Source organism: Carassius auratus, chromosome 40 (genome assembly GCF_003368295.1).
Source record: "Carassius auratus strain Wakin chromosome 40, ASM336829v1, whole genome shotgun sequence".
Lineage (NCBI taxonomy): Eukaryota > Metazoa > Chordata > Actinopteri > Cypriniformes > Cyprinidae > Carassius > Carassius auratus.
The window spans coordinates 16,602,787-16,627,427 of NC_039282.1; the positions used below are offsets into that span (position 1 = coordinate 16,602,787).

General features: G+C 37.4%; 1 protein-coding gene across 4 annotated transcripts in view; it reads left to right on the plus strand.

Moving 5' to 3' along the window:
- Positions 1-17,392: 17,392 nt before the first annotated feature.
- Positions 17,393-24,641, plus strand: part of LOC113058724 (protocadherin Fat 3) — a 123,480-nt gene continuing 116,231 nt past the window's right edge. For all 4 annotated transcript variants that reach the window (XM_026226889.1, XM_026226890.1, XM_026226893.1 and 1 more), the window contains exon 1: positions 17,393-17,556. The gene's annotated coding sequence lies outside the window, so the exon portion shown is untranslated. The remainder of the gene's footprint in view (positions 17,557-24,641) is intronic.

The following is a 24,641-nucleotide window of genomic DNA, read 5'->3' on the forward strand; positions in this document are numbered from 1 at the left end:
TTATTTTCATTATGGTTATGAATAACGTCCTTAATAACAATGGTTGAAAAGTTTAGAGCTCTACTGATGATTAAGTCTAGAGTGTGTCCACCTTTGTGTGTGGGTCCATGTACATGCTGAATCGACAGGTAAAAAAAAAAGCCTCAAGTCCAAATATTCATTTATCACCAATTAACTGTTTGACAAACACTTCCTGCTTCGATGTTCAGATCTGAATTTTAAAAAATCTCAAACATCCTCCGATGTCCCGATCTGAATCAACCGAGTCGCGAACAGGCTCCGAAGTGCCGATCTGAATCAACCGAGTCGCGAAAAGGCTCCGAAGTCCCGATCTGAGTCAACCGAGTCGCGAACAGGCTCCGAAGTCCCGATCTGAATCAACGGAGTCACTAACAGGCTCCGAAGTGCCGATCTGAATCAACCGAGTCGCGAACATGCTCCGAAGTGCCGATCTGAATCAATCAACCGAGTCGCGAACAGGCTCCGAAGTGCCGATCTAAATAAACCGAGTCGCGAACAGGCTCCGAAGTGCCGATCTGAATCAACCGAGTCGCGAACAGGCTCCGAAGTGCCGATCTGAATCAACCGAGTCGCGAACAGGCTCCGAAGTGCCGATCTGAATCAACCGAGTCGCGAACATACTCCGAAGTGCCGATCTGAATCAACCGAGTCGCGAACAGGCTCCGAAGTGCCGATCTGAAAACTTCGACCAAAGAATGTAAAAAATAACTCCATTTCTCTAATAACTCTATACTCTAATAACTCTACAAGTCTATGAAAGACTCAGATCACGTATCTAAAAATAAATCGCTATAGTAAAAGAGAAATAATAAGAGGAGTGAAGCTTCCTACCGTTCTGCTGTGTTTGGTCCTCACGCGCGTCTGACGCTCCGCGGCGCGTCTCAGCCCCTTTACAGCGCTAAACCATCTTTGCTAATTATTATACATTTACTTCATTGTCAGCTTCAGGTAGGCTACTTCATTTATATTGTTCAATGAACTGTTTGAAACAAAAAAAAGGTTGTATTTCAGTAATAATTCTAAATTATCAAAATAAAATATATAAAATAATGGTTTCTATTTAAAAATCCTTTAAAATATAATCTATTTGCTGTATTTTCAGCATTATTCCTCCAGTCTTCAGTGTCATATGATCTTTAGAAATCATGAAAATATGATGATTTATTATTAGAACTATTAATAGTTGTTCTACCAAATATTATTTTGGAAACTGTGATACTTTTTTCAGGATTCTTTGATGAATAAAAAGTTAAAATTAAATAAATAAACTTGAGTAAAAGTACAGATACGTATAATAAAATATTACTCCAGTAAAAGTACTCCTTTTTCAATTTTACTCAAGTGAAAGTACAAAAGTACTCCATTTGTTATGTACTTACTGTAAGTAAAAAAGTACTGAAAGATAGATGTTTGCGATTTTATATAGGCTAATTTAATTTTATATTAGCCCTTTTTTTATATATAATCCTACTGCTCAAAATACCTGGGATTTTTTTCCAAAATAACAACTATATGGAGTCAAGATATATTTTTGTTGTTGATATGGACTTGTGTTTTAAAGTGTTTTAAAGTTTGTGGTTTTACAGAACATCACAGTTATATATGACATGATAATAAGGCCTGAAGTTAGGAAGAATATTTTAAGGAAAATATAATTATACTTTCATAATGATTTTTTCCTTCTCAAACCTTGTCTGTGGTGTAAAAACACCCCTGGCCAAACGGGGTGCATCTCTTCCCCTCTTTAATAATTACCGTAGTTACCATGTTCTGAACGTCACACCCTAGGAAACTTCACTCATCTTATTATTTCTCTTTTACTATAGTGATTTATTTTTAGATACGTGATCTGAGTCTTTCATAGACGTGTAGAGTTATTAGAGTATAGAGTTATTAGAGAAATGGAGTTATTTTTTACATTCTTTGGTCGAAGTTTTCAGATCGGCACTTCGGAGCCTGTTCCCGACTCGGTTGATTCGGATCGGCACTTCGGAGCCTGTTCGCGACTCGGTTGATTCGGATCGGGACTTCGGAGCCTGTTCGCGACTCGGTTGATTCGGATCGGGACTTCGGAGCCTGTTCGCGACTCGGTTGATTCGGATCGGGACTTCGGAGCATGTTCGCGACTCGGTTGATTCGGATCGGCACTTCGGAGCATGTTCGCGACTCGGTTGATTCAGATCGGCACTTCGGAGCCTGTTCGCGACTCGATTGATTCAGATCGGCACTTCGGAGCCTGTTCGCGACTCGGTTGATTCATTTTTTTTTAATTCAGATCTGGACATCGAAGCAGTGACAAATGAATATTTGGACTTGAGGCTTTTTTTTTACCTATCGATTCAGCATGTACATGGACCCGCACACAAAGGTGGACACACTCTAGACTTAATCATCAGTAGAGCTCTAAACTTTTCATCCATTGTTAGGACGTTATTCATAACCGTACTGAAAATAAGTAAATATTGTTAGCTGATGCTAACTGTCTAGCTAAAAAGCTTGCTGGTGCTAACTTGAGGTAATTTTTATAAATAATGTCCAAATATTTTTATTCAACCACCTATACATATATATATATATATATAGATTACATCTGGGGAGAAAAGAAAGGATGTGATGTTCAGAACATGGCTACTACAGTAATTATCAAAGAGGGGAAGAGATGCACCCCGTTTGGCCAGGGGTGTTTTTACACCCCAGACAAGGTTTGAGAAGGAAAAATCATTATGAAAATATAATTATATTTTCCTTAAAATCTTCAGGCCTTATTATCATGTCATATATAACTGTGATGTTCTGTAAAACAACAAACTTTAAAATACTTTGTTCTTACTGGTGAAAATCAGATGGTCATCTCTGTTTTCTCTCAGGTACATCACAGTGTAAGCTTCACAGTGAACATTACTCTCGTCAGCGTAGTCCATATCAACAACAAAAATATATCTTGACTCCATATAGTGGTTATTTTGGAAAAAGCCCAGGTATTTTGAGAAGTAGGATTATAAATTTTATTTTTTTTAAATCTGCTAATATAAAATTAAATTAGCCTATATAAAATTGCAAACATCTATCTTTCAGTACTTTTTTACTTAAGTACATAAAAAATTGAGTACTTTTGTACTTTCACTTGAGTAAAATTTAAAAAGGAGTACTTTTACTTTTACTGGAGTAATATTTTATTATACGTATCTGTACTTTTACTCAAGTACTTGATACTTCGTCCACCACTGCATCTAAGTGAAGCAAAAAGATGTGTGTTTGTAAAAAACGAATCCATCAAGATATAGTTACAGTAGAGTAAAGAACAATAAAACTGAGTCAATAACAACAAACTGTGTATAGAGTCAATGAAACTGACTAAATAGAAAAGGAAGTTAGAGATGTTATTCTTAAGAATATACTGTAATTTGATCAGAGCTGACAGCATGGGTTGATGGAAGCAACATCAGATTAGTTTTACTATTTAATAAACAAACATGCTAGGGAGAGTGAGCATGTGTAGAACAACAGCAGTTCAGAATCTCTGGAAAATACTACTGAGAATGCTGTAGATTCCGTGGGGGTCTGTGAGTGAGCCAGGAGTGGAGCGGAGTAATTATAGAACGCTTTAGCAGGAAGAAGAGACTGATGTTGAAATTTTCTTTCATTTTTAGACAAGAAGGAAAAGAAAAAGGAGGGGACATCGGGAACAGGAGACAAGGCAGACTCCGAGGGAGTCCTGTAGAAATCCCCTGCAGGTGCCTCATGTACAGTAGTGTGAAACAGCAGCGAGCCTGAAGGGAGGAGTGTGTTAATGTGTCTGTGCAGGGTACTTAACTATACTTTAGGGACAACTTTGTCCCCAGAAATGAGCTGAATCTGCCAAAATATCCCTGTTTATATATATATATATATATATATATATATATATATATATATATATATATATATATATATATATATATATATATATATATATATATATATATATAAACACACACACACAGACACAGTGGGTACAGAAAAGGATCACCCCCCTTTAAAATAATCAAATTTTGTTGCTTTGCAGTCTGAAATGGAGACTGACACAGTTTTTGTATTATCTAGTGCAACTTCCGTATGACATACAGGGGGATGATTCTTTTCTATATCCACTGTATGTATACTATATATATTGAGAGAGAGGACATTTATGTAAATCAGTAAACAAATACCCTACCATTTAAAATATTTTGAAGTCTCATGTGCGCATCAAAAAGGCCCAAAATACATTAAAAACAGTAACATTGTGAAATAGTATTACAATTTAAAATAACTGTTTCCTATTTGATTATGTTTTAAAATGTAATTTATTTCTGTGAATCAAAGCTGAAGTTTTAGCATCATTCCTGCAGTCTTCAGTGTCACACAAGATCTTCAGAAATCATTCTAATATACTGATTTGCTGCTCAAAAACAAACAAACAAACAAAAAAAACATTTCTTATTATTATCAATGTAGAAAACAGCTGAATATTTTTGTGGAAACTGTGATACAGTATATTTTTATGCAAGATTCTTCACTGAAGAGACATTTCCAAAGAACAGCATTTATTTGAAATAGGATTCTTTTAAATAATATTCTAAATGTCTATAAAAAAAAATTACTGACCCCAATCTTTTCAACTATAATGTAAAGTAAACCTCTTATATCAAATAATTCCAAGCATTTTTAGACCCCCCCCCCCCCCCCCAAAAAAAAAGCACTATAATTATTGCTAATGATGATATGATAATTTATGTATTATTTAAGAACTGACATAAATAATACATTGTAAGGGTCAGCCAAATAGTCCCTAATTAGAGAACAGTTTAATAAATATTCTAAATAATGTTTTAATCAAAATGTGAAGAATGCATCTTTCTTTACCTCACATGTAATCAGTGGAAAGTCCCACTATGATTGAAAAACAAGCGTCTGTTCCAGCTGCCTGCTGAATGTGTTGGTGTTTGAGCACTGTGTGTAAGTGTGCGCAAAGCTCTGACCTCATTAGAGTGTCGCTCTCGTGCTGCTGTGTGTGAGTGAGGTGGCATGTCTGGTCTTGGCATAGTAAACGGCAGCAGAAGGACGGACTGCTACTCTTTCACCCCTCCAGACTGGACCACACACACACAGACACACACACACACACACACACAATTCTGTCTGGACAAAGAGACGTTTCCCTGAGACCCGTAAAGAGATTAGACAGCTATTTAAGACAATACATTTGCACATTTGGCAGCTATTTTATCTAAAACAACTTGCATTCAAGGCACATCAAATCTGTGACCTTGGTATTGCTAGCTTTCATCCTCCTAATTCAAGCAATAGTTCAGCCCAAAAAGGAACATTTGTTGAAAATGTACTCACTATCAGGCCATCCAAGATGTAGATGAGTGAAGTTTTATGTTTGGATTCTCATTCTGACGGCACCCATTCACTGCAGAGGACCCATTGGTGAGAAAGTGATGTGAATGCTGCTTTTCACCAAATCTGTTCTGATGAAGAAACAAACTCATCCACAGCTTGGATGGACTGAGCGTGACTTCAGAAAAAGTTAATTTTTGGATGAACTATTCCTAAAAAAAAAAAAAATTTGCCAAGAAAGTTTCATGGAGAAATGGCCAAAAGAATATGCATTCTCAACTCTGAAGTGAGTTGATTATTTTGTTATACAGTATATCATTTTTCATCTTCTATTACCCCGTGTATGTATGTGCAATACGCTTTCAACATGTTTTTGCGTACATGCATTGAGTATGTTTCTGGCCTCCGAACAAGCAAAACTCTGATATGCAAGTGTTAGAGAGAGTGCGTATGGTCTTATTTTTAGAGACATACTCTGTGCGTCAATGTTCACACAGGCGACATTAGTCTGTGTGCTGCAGCAGGTGTTGGTGATCACTGTAAGGAGAAGAAAGGGAAACTCAAAGCTAAAGAAAGTAAATAAGATCTAATTAGTGGCAAAAACTCCTTTAGCAGTGGAATGAGCTGAGGGATCATGGGAAAAGCAGTGGGAGAGAAAGGGAGAAGCAGCACAAATGATCAAAAGAGAGAACAGGGGGAATAATTCCTGTAATAAAGTGAGCCAACGCTGCGCCATGTGTCTAAATATTAAAGAAAACCGTAACCCCTTCCCCCAGCTTAACATCTACTTCCCTGTCTCCGCTCCCAAAGAGCATTTCTGACATCGAACCGGAAATCATGATGACAGACGGGTCACCGTGTGTGTCCCCGTGAGGAGGTGGTGGAATCTCTCATCAGACCATTCTGCAAAACGGCCTCTCCTGAGAATCTCGAGCAAAATCTGTGGAATTAAATCAGATATTGGTGGGAGAGAACGGCGCTTTTTCTAGAATCTTCTTAATCTGGCAGGAGGTGCAGGGTTTTGATGGATCATGTGCGGGGGTGCGCACGTCGTCGGATTGGCCGGGATTTCAAAGAGGTGCTTTCAGCTGAAACGTCTGCTTGTTTTTGTTCATCAGATTTCTCAGACTGCACTGATTTTCAAAGTCTTGGAAGTTATGGAGCTGAATACTGTGCACGTCTGTGCACTTCGGTGCGTTGACAGAAAAATGCTGCAGGGAGGCTTGACTTCAACGTATTACGAACGACTGAACGGAACGGCAGCCAATCAAAACGCAGCCTGTCAGATTCAATCGGCAGAAAAGTTCTGACGGCTGGTCTGGTTTGCTGAGAATTTGACTAAATGGAGTCTGTTTGTCACTAATGCAATACAGTTGCATTGAATAGTCAACTAGTTCTGCTACTAATCCATGTTCTGGGTCTATAACTGTGTGACAGCCATATACAGCCAAAAACAATTGAAAGGTTTGGGTCATATTGGTTTTGTATGTTTTTGAAATGTAATAAGATCAGAAATACAAAAAAAACTGTAATATTGTGAAATATTATTACAGTTGAATTGTTTACTATTTGATTTTGACGCTGCATTGTGTTTGCCAGTCATTTTCTTAATGTAAACACTGATCCACTGACTAGTCGACTGCTTTTCTGGATGACTAGTCTAGTATAAATGAGTTGCAAGCAAGCCCAACTCTGGATGTACTTGTGTACATACAGGCTTAAATGCACAACAGATTGTAGCAATAAATAAAATTAAATGCCGATTAAATGATCTAATGCACAGATTCACATGGTCTGTGAATTGTGATTACGTTATTCTGCTAATTTACAGCACCTGCATAAGCGGTTGGCTTGGTGTCTAGGGGAATCATTCAAAGTCATCTGCATAATTCATTTGTGAGGCAGCTTAAAACAGCAAGCCATTTGATAATGAGCTGACAAGCTAGTTTTAAACTTTAGAGTGATTTATAATTTTGTGGGAAATTGTTTACCCAGCTGGATGAAGGCCATGTTGAGCTGGCTGATATAGCTGGAAATGAAGATCTTTGTGATGATGCAAATTAGAGAGATGTGCGCTCTCATATGCTATAAACTGCTGCTGTGAGGGATGCTATATGCAATAAATACTGTTTTAATGCAATTAACAATTAAACTTTTAAAGGAATCATGCCAAAGAAAAAAAAAAAGGATTTTCATTGCTCTTTTGAAATAAAAGACTTCTGTAAAGTGTAGATGAATTTTGAGTTTTATACCGTACCAAACTTTAGCGTTGATCTGATGTCAGAATCTGCTTCTGCTGGTTGGTGTGAAAGTGGTTTCAATTCCATTCTTGAACAAATATATTTAATATATTATAAAAATTTATTAAACTTTGAAGAAAAATCTGTAAAATAACTACTCAGACCATTTTGTGATACTCAAGCTTTTGAGTCCATTTGACATCAGAATTTACTTCATTTGGTTGGTGTGAAAGCGATTTCAATTCCATTCTTGAACAAATATATTAAATCTATTATAACTATTTATTAAGCTTGGAAGTAAAAATCTGTCAATTTACTACCATATCATGAGTTTGTGACATCAGAATTCGCTTCGGTTGGTGCGAAAGTGGTTTCAATTCCATTCTTGAACAAGCATATTAAATATATATGAAATAAATGATCAATATTTAATACACTTTGGGTGAAAAATTAGTCAATTTACTACTTTTGTGAGTCCATGAGTCCATAAGGTTTTGAGTCCATTTGACATCAGAATTTGGTTTGGTTGGTTGGTATGAAAATGTATTCTTAAATTCAAGAACCTAAGAAAAAAAAATCTCAAATTACTTATGACTCATGACTGATAATGATATGACTCTACATTAGAGATTTGAAACTGACCGTCCGCCACATATGAGGTGTTTAAAGAATGAGGCACAGCATATCGTCATCTTCACATTACTTCATTAATATATCTTTGTAAAATTACATTAATTATCCCTGTGTTAACCTTTTGCATAGTCACATTTATAACGTACTAGCAGACATTTTTTACATTTTTAATTAAGACATGTTAACAGTAGTATTTAGTGCATGATTAGCTTCGAATGAGGCTGCCACAGAGTTCATCACTGCTTTGAAATCAAATTAATCAGTGAATAAGTCAGTGAAAATACTAAAAAGAAGCTTTTAAAAAAGGAACATGAGCGTTTCTTTAAAAAGCTGGTTTGGTGAGCGGTTCGTAGTTCACAACTGGAGTGACAGCAATCCATCTTTCCCGCTATACCTGTCACACTTACTCCAGTATAATGCATTTCTCAGGGCTGCTTGTCTCTGAATAAATTGCCTTCAGTAAACTGTGGTGCTGTGGTTAACCAATATTTACAGAGGTCACGTACATGTCGGTTTAATTCTAAACTCAGAGAGAAGGAAAAAAATGCACCATGTCAAACTACATTCCTTGTAAGAAACCTTGAATAGCATTAATGGACTTTAGGAGGACATCGCTACACGAGTTTAATACAAGTCCCCTTTTCAATCAGTCTCAGGCATAACTCTTGTAATATTTAACGCTAAAGTGCTTCAACATTTCAGTCGGTGGTTTTCGTGCATAACAAGTCTTCTGTGCCGCCCGACATCTCATTCCATCTGGCTGTATCTCACATGTGGTCTGTGTCAGTCTATTTTTGACTCTCATCTTCCTTCTATAAGCTGTGATTGAAGATTCGACACATTCTCCTCTCAGCGAGATATTCTGCTCATTTATCTCCCAAAACGCGGTTATTTGCATTAATATATGTCAGTGATAAAACGATCACTTGAATCAGTAGCTCTCGCTCTGCTTCTAATGTCGTCTGTCTATTTATCTCACAGTCTTATCTTCTAACCAGGCTCTGCTTAGTGGCTTTATTAAAAGACAGACACATCATTACTGTCTCTTTGAACCCCAAATACACATATTTGCCTTTCACATGGGTCCCAAAATATACTTACACCCACCGGTATATAAATAGCCATGTAAAGAAAAAATCTAAGCTGGAATTCCCATTAACCTAGCATTTTATTCAACAAACTCTATTCATGTCTCCCCTGAGCTCAGAGATGGGTTTATTTGTGAGTTTTAATTAGCAAAAATTCCCTCTTAATCGGTTATTCAAAATTAGGCTCTCAAAAAATGTTAGAAGAATGATTTAATTAGCAGGAAACATCAGCCTTTCTCTGCCAGAAAACTGCCAATGTCTGGCCCATCTTGATTGTATTAGTTTGTATATGTTGGTGCATGTGTGGTCCGGTCATGCAAACACATGTGTATGTATGTTTTTCAAACGTCTGAGTGGAAATGTTTAAAGTTTGCATTCATTTTTAATTAAATACAAATCTCAGCATGTCACAACTTTGCTTATTTGAGCTCAAAATTGTGGAAAATCTGACATATTTCTTGTTTTTACATCATTACATACAATCTTCTTATTTATTTACAGGTTTAAGTGGAAATCCCAGATTTTTAGACTTGATGTATGCATGCATGTGTCTAGTCTGTCTGAAAGATCATGCATGTTTGATTTATTGATTACAATGACCCAAGCTGCATGTAAACATTGTTTTCATGAAATATGCATGCATTTTGACTGCATATATGTATGAGCACATGCATCTACCTGCACTGTGCAAGTGAGCATATGTGTTGTGTTTGTCTTTTGGAAGCTAAACACTTTTGGTGCATTTACCTCATTTATCTCACTTGTGTCGAACTGTGTTTGTGGTCTTTGGATGTCTTTTAAAGGAACACCATTTTTAAGAACCAAACAAAGCTAAAAACAAAACATGAGCATATGTGTAAGTTTGTGTAGATGTGTTTATTTTAAAGCACCATGGGATGGTGACTGGTGACGGACTGTAACATATAAACAGCCTCGAAAGTCTTAAGTTTCCAAGTCTGTTTGATGAAATACATCTTGGATGGCCTGTATGTGAGCAATTTTTGGCTTAACCATTCCTTTAAAGTGTGTTATTTATACATCTCTTATATAAAACATTGATCCCCCGGCCATTAAAATATAATACAGTAATAGAGACCAAGTCGGAAACTATCTTTATCCATGTGTGTGCGTGTATCTCACCCTCAAAACTTGATTTAGTAGCAGAAGCCGGAAAGAGGAAAGAGATAGAAATAATGGCCTGATATCCAACTTCACCAACCGGATAAGAGACACCAACAACGCTCAGTCCAATAGACTCCACTTCCTGAGATATAATCCAATCTTAAAGATCAAATGTCCTTTTCTAAACAGTACGATCCACACCACTAGGCCAACTAAAGGAGGAAAGGATTATCTGGTTATTAAGTTCAGAAATCTACTGGAGTCTCTGCCTAGCAAGTGAAGCTGACAAAAAATCATTAGTTTGAAAGTGAGAACCATTAGTTGGACTGTGCCTGGGAGCTTTTATTTTTAAAACCGAGCAGTTTCAAGAATAGTTTCCCAAAATGAAAACCCTCTTTATTTATTTTCCCTAATTTAGTTCCAAACCTGTATGTTGTTGAATATACAGTTTTCAGTATACAGTAGCTCTTTTCCAGACGACCTCAGATCTGTCTGATCTGCCAGAAAACACTTCAAAAGTAGTGTACACTTTTGTAACTTTGGGTGAAAATGAGTGGGTCACGAAAAGCGCGAAAGTTATATTTACAATGTAATACCATACAATGTAATTCATATTTCTGAAATGACATATAACTATGTCACCCACTTCTCACAGTAGAGTTTGGTGCATTCAAAACACTCCTGTTTACAGAAGCTTCGAACCTGTTACGAACCATTTGTTTTGAATCAATGCTTCGGTCTCGTGACTGCAGCAAACTTTTATCATACTGTTTGGTTGATCTCAAGTTAATTATGATTTAAAATGAAAAAAAAATTACTGATAGAGTTGTAGATTGTGTTTTAATAAAAATGTAGAACATATTTTTGCCGTGTTATAATTGTATTCACACAGTTTTAACCAGTAGATATCCTCCACCTAGGGCATTTTTGAGCTCTTCAAAACCACTGAATCATTTAGTGAGTAACTGTCCAAGTATCAAAGTTTCTCCCATCAACGCCTCAGGCTGTCTGACTCAGGGAAAAAAATAGCTATGAATCGTTCAATATTCTTAGACCTTTAACTCCGAATGATTAATCCTTCTCTAAATGAACTCACCTAACCTGCCAGGGCGGCTTCAGAATCAACATATGACTCATGTATTAAAATGACTCATTCATCAGCGGCTCAATATAGTCATTAGTGAGCGCTTTCCTGCTGTGTCCAAATAAGCCATAGCTTGTTTCTTTTCATTTATTTTTTTCTATTTTTTCATGGTTATCCTTATTTTATAGCTTTAATTAATGAAATGAAATTGATAAGAAGGCTCAGTGACAATGAGACTAAAAATGTACCAGAACAAATGCGTTTTCGTTAAAATGGTGGTGATGGGTCTTGAGATCGACTGGAAATCTTGCAATGCATTGTGTACATTCTTCCACCAATGCCCTGTTGAATTTAATGAGTTAAACTAAGTCTAATTACAAAAAAGAATGACAGAGCCGGTGTAGTGATTCAGTTCTTTGATGTTCAATTCCAGGACCAATGACTCTTATGAGTCGTTTCTTTGAAGTGACTCAATAACAAACAGCAAAAGTGATGTTTGATTCCCGAACGAATGATTATTATGAACCTTGATTAAAAAACCTACAGTACAAGTGATGTCCGATTGATGAATGACTCGTATGAACCGATTCTTTTGAGTGATTCGGAAACAAACAGCACAGTCAGTGTAGTTCAGTTTAGGTACGGAATGGTTGTTATTGAATGTATCATAACTTGTTAGTGATGCACATCATGAGTTTTGCCCTTATTGTTAAAGATTTATTTTTGTATTTAATAATAAACAAAGATTTTAAAAACCGCCGATCTTTTCCAGTTAAAAATTATAAAGTCAAGTTTTTGTTTTGTTTTTGTGGTGCCATCTCTAAAATGGCTGTAACATTGATTAAAAGTCTTTGTAGACACATTTAGCAAATAATAGCTTTATATTTATTTATTAAAGAACTAGGAGTTTCACCAATTCTGCTACATATTAAACAAATCATTCACTCGTGCCAACTATTCACTGCTTTTCTGGATGGCTAGTCAACTAGTAAACATGAACGGTTTCCTTTTCTAAGCCCTGCTTCATCTTATAACGATACACTCTAGCTCTCTCTAATCAACAATTGTAGCTAATGAGAGTCCTAAAGCACCAAACACACACAATCACCATAATCCACATTCTCTAACATGCATTGGCCACGTGTGTTACATTACAGACACGCTCACACATGCACACTGAATGTGTAAAAGAGTGTAATACTCTGTGCCTAGAGTTCTCGGTTTAACTGCTGTCTGGGGATCATTGACGGTTCTGCATGAGTAACTGAAAATAACAATCATTCTTCACAAAAGCAATTATGTCTTCTAGCACTAGGGATCGACTCGGCTCGACTCAGCTCGGCTCGTCTCATTGGACCATTAGTGTAACAGTCTGGTACCGTAAGCTGTGATTGGTCAGCTGGACTTGAGTTTCATAGCTTAAATGAGAAAATGTCACAAACATTCTCAGTCAGTCACGCTTAAACTTTCAATATGTGTCTGTTTTCAAAACAGTCCAGCTTTACCAGTATAAGCGAATTTTAGTAGCAGTGTAGCAGAACAAATCTCTATATACACACGAGAGAGCAGGAATTGTACATTTTTGGGGGTTTTGTCGACACTTTTATCCAAAGTGACTTTTATTGCTTTCAGTTTGATCAGTTCATATATTTGCTGGGAATTAAAGCCATGACTTGGTGTAGCTAATTTGCTAATGATTCTCTCTCTCTAGTTGCATTGGGAAGGCTTAATCCTTTCAATGAATCATTTGCTTCAAATGATTGGATTTTGTGAAACAGTTGGTTCAGTTTTTTAACATGTTAATTATGGGTGTCTATTTTTGAAAGACTGGAGTAATGATGCTGAAAATTCTGCTTTGCATCACAGGAATAAATTCAATTACAATTACAACAGATAAATGCAGTCTTGCTGAGCAAAATATAGGCGATACTGACCTGCAGCCATAACCCAAACGTCAACTCTCAACCCTCAAATCCTCTATACCGACCATAAACTAAACCAAAGGACGCAAGCGTCACTCAACAGAATAAAACAGTCCACGTTTAACCAGCATGTCTCTGCCATCTCTGTCCTCGCCACTAATGCATTTGTGGTGTGAAACCCTGAGTCTCAGTAGTTGTGTGTGTGTCTCTGAGACCTGTATGTACACTATAGATTGGCAGCCAGTCAAATCCAGAACGGCTCCAGAACAGTGTTAACATCAGGACTTCATCAGCTCTCGCCACGTGCCGCTGCTGCACAAGACAGATGTCTTAATAATAAAAACAGCAGCTTTCATAAATGGAAGAAAACAAAAATCAATAATAAACATAAAATAGCTGGGAAAACAATACGCCTGGCTGCCATCAGAAAAAAAGTGCACTTCTCTAAAATGATTATTTCTTTTGATCTGCCACCGCCTATGCTTCTGAACTTTCCGTGTGTATTTGCGTGTAATTGATGCTCTGAATCCATTAAATAGATGTTCATCCTCCTTTTGGTGGGGAATCGTAGATCTTGTGGTAATAAACATCATGTAGGTCAGTTGCGCTAACCTCTACATCACATCTTTTGTCCTTCAGACATGAGCAAGCATGTGCACACACATACACACAGTAATCTGAAGGTGCAAAAGCAAAGCGGTTTCATTCAATCTATGCCACTTTACACCTGCTTTCTCTAACAGACTTTTTATTTATCTGCATTATAATTGGCTTGTATTGTTTTAAAATTATAGGCTAATTAGAATTAGTACATCTTAACATTACGTGTACTGTACACCTTTAGGAAACATTTTGGCATTGCACATATCATCTACATAAGCTGAAATTAAAACTATTTTAAAGACAAATTGTGCTATTTGAGTTGCCAAGGCAATAGTACTAATTTTAATTTAATAACTTAACTTAACCTAACTAAAACTATATTAACTCAAAAGTAAAATAAAAATTTATTAAACCTACAGTGGGTACGGAAAGTATTCAGAGCCCTTAAATTTTTCACTCTGTTATATTGCAGTCATTTGCTAAAATCATTTAAGTTCATTTTTTTCCTCATTAATGTACACACAGCACCTCATATTAACAGAAAAACCCAGAATTGTTGCACATTTACAAAAAAAAAACAAAAAAAAACTGAAATATCACATGGTCCTAAGTATTCAGACCCTATCCTGTGACACTCATATATTTGACTCAGGTGCTGTCCATTTCTTCTGATAATCCTTGAGATGGTTCTACACCTTCATTTGAGTCCAGCGGTGTTTGATTATACTGATTGGACTTGATTAGGAAAGCCACACAGCTGTCTATATAAGAGCTTCCAGCTCACAGTGCATGTCAGAGCAAATGAGAATCATGAGGTCAAAGGAACTGCCTAAAGGACTCAGAGACAGAAGTGTGGCAAGGCACAGATCCGGCCAAGGTTACAAAAACATTTCTGCTGCACTTAAGGTTCCTAAGAGCACAGTGGCTTCCATAATCCTTAAATAAAAGACGTTTGGGATGACCAGAACCCTTCCTAGAGCTGTCTGTCCAGCCAAACTGAGCCATCGGAGGAGAAGAGCCTTGGTGAGAGAGGTAAAGAAGAACCCAGAGATCACTGTGGCTGAGCTCCAGAGATGCAGTCGGGAGGTGGGAGAGAGTTGTAGAAAGTCAACCATCACTGCAGCCCACCACCAGTTGGGGCTTTATGGCAGAGTGTCCTGACTGAAGCCTGTCCTCAGTGCAAAACACATGAAAGCCCCCATGGAGTTTGCTAAAAAAAACACCTGAATGATTCTCTGGTCTGATGAGACCAAGACAGAACTTTTTGGCCTTAATTCTAAGCGATATGTGTGGAGACATCCAGGCACTGCTCATCACCTGTCCAACACAGTCCCAACAGTGAAGCATGGTGGTGGCAGCATCATGCTGTGGGGGGGTTTTTCAGATGCAGGGAGAGGACGATTTGTTGCATTCGAGCGAAAGATGAATGCAGCCAAGTACAGGGATGTCCTGGACGAAAACCTTCTCCAGAGATCTCAGGACCTCAGACTGGGCCGAAGGTTCACCTTCCAACAAGACAATGACCCTAAGCACACAGCTAAAATAACGAAGGAGTGGCTTCACAACAACTCCGTGACTGTTCTTGAATGGCCCAGCCAGAGCCCTGACTTTAACCCAATTGAGCATCTCTGGACAGACCTGAAAATGGCTGTCCACCAACGTTTACCATCCAACCTGACAGAACTGGAGAGGATCTCTGAGGAGGAATGGCAGAGGATCCCCAAATCCAGGTGTGAAAAACTTGTTACATCTTTCACAAAAAAACTCATGGCTTTATTAGATCAAAATGATGCTTCTACTAAATACTGACCAAAGTTTTTCTTTTCTAATAAATGTGCAAAAATTTCAACAATTCTGAAAATGAAAATGGGCAGTATAAAAATAAAAACATGCTTTTATATATATATATATATATATATATATATATATATATATATATATATATATACACACACACACATACACACACACACACACACACACACACACACACACATATATATATATGTATATATAACACTGTCTCTTTCTATGTATGCCACTTTAAACCTAATTTCTCTAACTCTGACACATACATGATATTTATTTCTATGCATCATTCTGGCTTATATTATTTTCAAATTAGGCTAATTATAATTAGTACATCCTAACCTTATGCCTACAACTTAAAGAAACCTTTTGGCATTGTTAGATTTTAATTAAGATATTATTTAATCCCCTTATGAAGCTGTTTTCATGATGAGAGCTATAAGGCTATTTCATTTGGTCTCAACAATGATAGCAAACCTGACCCTCACCCATCCACCTCCTGCATTTGATGTCAGCTCTGCATGATAAGTGGATATCCGCCTAACAGCACACCAGTGGGACAGAAAAATCAGCCCCTCCTGTCCCGGTGCAGTCAGGGGTGCACAATGAAAATCGATTTGTGCATTATATCATGGCTACATTAATTACACGGCAGTGCATTTCTAAAAGACCCCGTCGCTGCCAGTGTTCATCACTCTGACACAGTGTTAGATGGACTAGAGCTTCAGCACGAGTGGACAAGCACACTTATGCAGGGCTGACCCATATATCATCTGCTACCGCAGTGTCCAGCTGTTCTCAAATACAATGCACTACAATACAATTCAGTCTTATTAATAGAGCGTTTTGTCTGTTTGGGTCTGTAAACAGACAAAGCACAAACAGAGGGTAGGAAGACTCGAGTCAGGGTAAGTAAAATTAAAACCATAAAAAAAATGGACTAAATCCTAATAATAATAGTAATGACAAGAACGCACAACAAAATTACTTAAAATTCAAATTTAAATGTAAAGTGAAATTTAAAATGAAAACAGAAAATATTAGGTATATTATAAAAATAAAATATTATTTTAAATATTAACAAACTATAACAGTAAATCAGTAATAGTAGAACAACACTGACTTGAGTGGATGTGTTGGTTAACTATTTAGACAAGAAATAATATGTATAAATGTAGAAATGATGTATAATGAAGTGTACAATTAAAACAGAAATAATGTATTTGTTAAATAATAATTGCATAATCTAATCTTTAAAACATAAATAATTATAAAATAAATTACTGAAAAAAGTACATGCACTTAATGCAAATATAATATGCACATTAATGATTTCGCTTACACAATAAATAATGCCAAACCGTGTGTGACACTGTGTGTTGTGTGGATGTGTGTGTGCGCGCTCGTCCGGTAGGCTGCGCTATGCTCGCACCCGCGGGAGTCACTATACCCCCCCCCCCCGCCCCCTTCCGTGCGCGCGCTTCCCTGGTCCCACGCCGAGCGGGTGTGTGTGTATGTGTGTGAGCTCCGGAGCACATTGCTGTTGCAGGAGCTTCGGCGAGACGGTCGCTCTACGGTGCGCTGTCGGATACGGAACTTCTCATGGATACGGCAAAGTAGCACGCGGACGCCTGTCACTCACCGAACGGATTTATTACTCACGAGGATAGGTATGCGAAATAAAGTCATATGCAATGTGATCATTGATCAACTAACTGCGCTTGGGAGTGAAAGTTGGCTGGGCAGCGCACGGGGGCAGATTGAATGAAGGGGGGCAAGTATTGAAGCAGGTTTATTCCGCAGTAAAGGCATGCGTTGCGTTGGCTGTGCTTCGCGTTTGAGGTTTGAGACCTTTTCCAGTAGATCTTTTAGGGATAAATTGTGGTTGTGCATTGATGTTTTGAGTGCATTCAGGAGAGGCATCCTTATTTAGGTTTTCATGTGGGAATGACTGCACATAGAGGACTCGTGGACATGCAGAGGGCAGAGAAAGTTACTGGAGGTGTGGTGGATGTTAATGCATGCATGATGCAGTGACAAGGTGGGAAGATCAGAGGATCCCGACCATCCACACACATGCAGCACCCGGTGCATGTGTGTGTATGAATTCTCAAGGGGCACAGTGCATCTTTTAATTAAAACCCGCGGAGCACATGCACACAAACTGCACACTTCAGAGCCTCCTTGAGAGCGCGTGTAGTCTGTGTGCGCGCGCTTCACGTATTAATGTGCTGATTTCACTTTTTTCTCTCCATCCTCATAAGATTGGCTTCACACCGCTCTGCGCTCGGATGATGTTGGCGTGCTCCGCACATCAATGCGAGACACTCTCTCTCTCTCTCTGAAATGCGACACTGCCCTGCATTAGGCGAATGCAGAGAGAACTAGGGTCAACTAGACTCCGATATATGCATGCTTGCATTCATAAACATGTTTGCGTGCATGCATATAAAGTAAACTGTATGTCGAGCTGTTCATTAACCGCTATTACTAAAAAAGGAACAATATTTTATTATAAATGTAAAGGAAATTGTGAGCTACCTCTGGTTTGTTTTTCCACTAACTCTCACTTTTATAGATGACTCTATTATTCCCAGCATTAGATTAGTTTTGATATGGGTTGAGTTTGGGGACAAAGCCAGGTTGGGCCAGGCAGTGTATATTTATCAGAAGCTCTTTAATTGGTAATTTGGTTTGTGAAGAGATTTTGTGACCCACTTTTGAAATGAAAGGTCTGCTCCACCCAAAAATGAAAATTCTCTCGTTTACTCTCCTTAACGTTGTTCTAAAACCGTATGACTTTCTTTATTATGTAGAACACAATGACAAATATCTAAGCATCCATACAATGGAAGTCAATGGGGTCCAATGTTGTTTGGTTCCCAGCATTCTTCAAAATACTTTCTTTTGTGTTCCACAGAAAGTCAAACAGGTTTGCAAGTGCATGATGAAAGAACTTTCTTTCTTGGGTAAACTAACCATTTAAACATTTTGAGAAATTAGTTATTAGTGAGATATTTTTATATGGCAAATACCATTTTTTTGAATGGCCAATACTGATATCTAGAATAGAGAGCTTAGTGGTCAGTATAATGTAGATTTTTACATAATACAATTTAATAATAGTAATTGAGATCCTCAACCATGCTGAAATGTAAATGTTAACATTTATTTAACAAAATTTGCTAACATATTTTGCATAAAATAGAGGAATGGTTCACCCAAAAATCTATATTTAGCAATTTCTCATCTTCATGTTATTACAAACCAGAACACAAAAGGAAATATTAAGAAGAAATCTGTGCTTCTCTTCTCTATGCAATAAATGTAAATGGTGACCTTCGCTGTCAAGTGATTTTTTTTTTTTCACTGAAAATTTACTTCCATACCTTTCAGTCTATTTCTCAGATATACGTAGTTAACATATGTCTTTGGAAGAGTTTATAGTGCACAGGCTATATAATGCTTTTATCATTGAGCTTTCCTGGAGTTTGGTCACCATTCTATTTTCCATGGGAGAAATACAATTTAGAATGGCGTGAGTAAATGAATGATTATTATTTTCACCAATGCTAATCTCAGAATGGCTGATATATCAATCTAGCACTAGATAATATGACTCAACCCTATATTTATTAATGTATGTCAATGCATTTGTTTCCCTTTCACAATTGAATCACTATTGGATAGTGCAGCCAAGTGATGCGTTTATGCTCTGCTAATGCACAAACTATAACACATCAAACCACAGTGGAAACACATATTAAGATTAGGCTCAAAGTGCATCTAGGAACTGAGAGAAAGAGGAGCTAGTTAGTCTGTGTGAAGCGACACACACACTTTTGTCAGCGTTCCAAACAGCTGTCTGTTCGGATACATGATATGTTTTCTGGAAAACTTTTTTTTTTTTCTTTTTTTATACTGGTCCACCTGTTCAGTGCCGTTTGTCCTTCATGCGAGCATCAGTCTGTGTGTGTGTGTGTGTGTGTGTGTGTGTGTGTGTGTGTGTGTGTATTCTGGTAGAATGACCTCCAAGTCGCTGATCAATGCCGACTCTCTCTCTCTCAGAAACGGAGGGATGTGTCCCCGTGTGTGGGGCGACCCTTCCCCCAATCTGTTCCCAGCGCAGCCCTGTGTGTGTGTGTGTGAACCCATTCTCAGCATCTGTCTTTGCCAAATGCCAGGACTCAGTGGACGCTTCACAGTAAAATCATCGGCCCGTTCCGTGTGTGTGTGAGGGGGTAGGGGAGTCCTGATGTGCTGTTGTTGCGTCTCCCAGCGTCCACGCCATTGTTTGTGTGCGCTGTGTGTGTGTGTGTGCTTTTGTTCTCCGCTTGCGCTGGAATGCTCTTCAGTGCTGTCTCAACTGTAGAGACCCCCTCAGATCCCGTCCTGCACCCCACAGCCCCTCTCTCCAAAGTTTTCCTTGTTTTTCAGTCTCAATTTGTTTTGTCTTGCTCTTCTAGTTTGTCATTTATCATAGAGGACTGAAAGATGGAGTAATTAGAGTGGACTCTTTCTGAATGTTTCTTTCTGTGTGCGGTTGGGCCCCGTCAGAAGGACAGGGGCCACACTTACTGTATAAACAAATGTCTAAGACCACCAGAGTCTCTCTTGCTGTTTCTCAAAACCTACTGAGCTGCTAACAGACAACATTTCTGGGCATTATAGATGCATTTCACCCCTTGCTAAAGAGATTGTGGCAGATCGTTTTGTATATTATGGTACAAAATGATTGTTTTTTTTTCATATATAAATGGTACTTTAAATAACACTGTGGTATTATTAACATAATACATCTCAACAAAAACATGGGAAGAAAAGGCAAGTTTCATTTAGCTGAAAACCCAAAACAAATGTTTTTGAAATTAAACCATTTATTGCATTTTTTTTAGGAATGAGGCACCAAGTTATTTTTTAATAAAACTGAATGTTTCTGCTTAGCTGAAAACCAAAGCCAAAAATAAAGTTTTTGTACTTAAATTTGGGTCATTATATTGTTTATACTCTTTATACTGTTCTTGATGCTGTTTTTGTTTGTTGGAATAAAGTTCTTCAGGAATGAGGTGCAAAAATATTTTTTTAACTAAACTCTTAATTAAAATTAAGTAAATGGGTCTTTGAACCTTTAATGCTGTTCAGGGTGTCCCATTCTTACATGATACATTAAACCAGTCGTAGTAAAGTTACATTTAAATTCTTTAATCAAAACCAATAATTTTAATTAAAACCAAAAGAAATCTGTAATTAACTTTGGCCAATTGAACTCTTTATGCTGTTCTGGGTGTTGTGTTCTCGGGTGATAAATTAAATTAGTTGAATAAGTGATAATAAGTGAAGTGACATTCAGCCAAGTATGGTGACCCATACTCAGAATTTGTGCTCTGCATTTAACCCATCCGAAATGCACACACACAGAGCAGTGAACACACACACACACACTGTGAACACACACCCGGAGCAGTGGGCAGCCATTTATGCTGCGGCGCCCGGGGAGCAGTTGGGGGTTCGATGCCTTGCTCAAGGGCACCTAAGTCGTGGTATTGAAGGTGGAGAGAGAGCTGTACATGCACTCCCCCCACCCACAATTCCGTCCGGCCCGAGACTAGAACTCACAACCCTTCGATTGGGAGTCCAACCCTCTAACCATTAGGCCACGACTTCCCAAAATGATGTTCTTCGTGAATGAGGTGCCAGAAGTTTGCATTTACCAGGAAAGCATAACCGAATATAATGTTTCAGTAATTCAGTTTGGGTAATTGGGTAAATTAACATATGCTGTTCATGGTTTTGTGTTCTCGGTTGATAAATTAAACCAGTCGTATAAAAATTATTTGGCAAAGAGCCGCATCTTTATGTATTGCTAATCTAGCAATAGCAGAATCTTTGTCCACGGTGAAGTACAGGTACATCCAAACGGCTGATGCTTCTTGTAGCTTCTCAGCAATGTGTGCATGAATAAATACTGATGCAGTCAAAATGTCATTGTTTCTGTCAAGGATTTTGAACCTCTCAAACCATTTCGACCGAAACTGAAATTTGAAAATTTATGTTTTGGCCTTTTTTCGGTTGCAAAATTTTGGTGCATTACTAGTATTTTTGTACTAGTAACCAAAAACATGGTATTACCATGGCACCATATCCCGAAATCATATTAAAAAAAGTTGTTAATATAGCTATATTTAATACTATCTAGATCTATATTCCACTCATTTTTGGACACACCCTGTGTTTCTGAGTCTCTTAAAATACTTAAACAAGCACCTTGTTTGGACAAAAGTTACAGGTGTTTTCTTCCCTGTCTGTCTTTTATTTGCGTTTCTCAATGATCATAACAACTAATTAACAGTGTTGTAATTAGTCAGGTAATAAAGCTTCAAGTCAGAACAACCGCTCAAGGGAGTGTCTCTTTAATAAGTGCTGGTGTTATTGTGGCATTGACTGCGTTAAGCGGCTTCTCAGTGTGTGTGTGTGTGTGTGTGTTTGCTTTCTTGGGAAAGAGAGTGAGAGTCTTTTAGAGTGAGTCAAAATGAGTACATTGGGTTTGATCCAGCTCGGTAGACCAGGAGAGAGAATGAGAAAGCGAACGAAATGCAGGGTTTGGTCCAGTATATGGTCGACTGATGGTTGAAATCTGAGTATCTGATTTTAAGGCTAAGAATACATGTCTGAACGACACACACCATGAGTTAAACACAATACAATTGCATTTCCAAGATTTTTGGAGTATATGATGTTACAAGGTAAAATTTCATTTATAATTCAATTGTAGTTTCTTGGTAATTATTTGTGAAATTAAGCCATTTTGGAATAAATAAATATAGTTTCCTATTCAAATTTAAGAATAATGGACATAACTATATACCAACATAAGTTAATTATTACATTGTTGCATGACTAATCCACATGAAATAAGTGTTTTGTGTATAGATCTGTGTGTGTGTGTGTGTGCGGAGGCTGGTGAATGATGTGCTCTGAGCACATGCTTGTCGATTCAGTGATGCCCTTGTCTGTCTTGCCGGTGAGCTTGATGTGTGTTGATCCAGGATGCCACCATCAATGCCAACCACACACACACACACACACACACACACACTCTAAAACATCCTCGGTGTTAACAGTCTGAGAAAATCTCTTCTTTTCCTGTCAATCAAAAGATACTTGATCATTAAGCCAAAAATGGCTCACTTTAATAGCAGCTAACCCAGTCACAGCGTTCTTCTAAAAGAAGCAATTCGGATAGAAAACTTGTTGGCTTGTCTTTTGAAGAAACTCATTCTGTCCATCAGCGGACTGGTGATTATCTTGGTGTAAGAGTAATTTGTTGATTGTTAAAAATAAATAATGAATGATTTTTGATGATTGATTTAGCTTTAGCTTGTGGAACATGGTTAAAGTCAACATTAAGTGAAAAATTTACCCTAGTTGTTTTCTTTCAAAATGGAATACAACACCACATCAAACAACTTTCTTGTTCAGCTGAAGTCATCAAGGCCTCTTATATTCAAACCCGTTCCATTAAATGACATGTGATTGTTTCACTAGGAAGATGTTGTGAAAGTGAAATGGGTTTGTGAACTTTGTTTCATGTTGACAAGTGAAAGCAATGACCTTCATTGTTGTTGAAGGAGTGGAAAGGTTTTAGAGTGATGTCAAAGGTCAATGGCTAGGTGTACGATTACAGTGTAACATATGAAACTTGATCCCGGGCAAGTTTGGCGTTCATCTGTCAACACGTGATGTTAAATACTTAAGCCACTGAGAGCGATAACCATGTGTTCTGTGGAAACTTAACCTTAAAAAAAAAAAAATGTGAAAATGAAAGTCATTAAAAGTTTTTTTGTGTGTATCTTATATAAATGTGGCTTAAAATCTGCTAAGGGGACATTTGATGTAGCAAATCATGTAAAAATGTATCATCTTGTATTGGAAAATGAAACATTTCATTAAACTTTGGTAATTGCCTTAATCTTTTAAACATCTGAGAAATTTAAAGTCAGGTGCGTTCTCATCTTTGAAGTACCATGATTTTTTACTTTTGAAATTGTTAATTTTTCTTTTTTCTCAGTAATGAAGTGGTTTGAATTGCAAAGTTGTTTTTGTCGTTTCTTATAAGAAAAATATTTTATCTAAACTAGGGATGTTCATTTCGGTTATTTTTCCTAACTGACAATCGACACTCATTAACCGATTATTAATCGTTAATCGACAAAACTATTTTACATTTTAGAATTGAATTAAATTAGAAAGGTAAGTGTATGCAACCCATTAAAAATACTAACATTTGTTTCCCGGGAATAAATTTTACATGCGCAAGTGTGAGCAAAATTAACGATGCAACAAGTAGCCTAGTGTGCAGAGTTTCGGTTCATTTTTGTGCTGCGCAGAAGGAAACCAGAAGGCAGAAAGCAGCATCTTATTTTGCTTTAGGAGTATAAGGAGTATTTGTGAATGTACAAAAATAAGGGCAAACCTTTTACAACTTCGATAAACTTTATGACTAAAAGGAGTAGGCTAGTTGCTCCCACTGTTAGAAGGAAACATTTCAAGTGATTGCACTGACACCGCATACACGCACTCAGTTAAGCTTTGCTACCTTGACAATGTAATCTGTTTATTATCGTAATAAAATACAGTCAGTCAAACATATGATAAAAAACACACAATGCTCAGTTTAAATATATCATAAAATCAATGCTGTTAAGTGTTATTACCGTACCGCGGTGATGTTATGCAAAACATTTTGTTTTACATG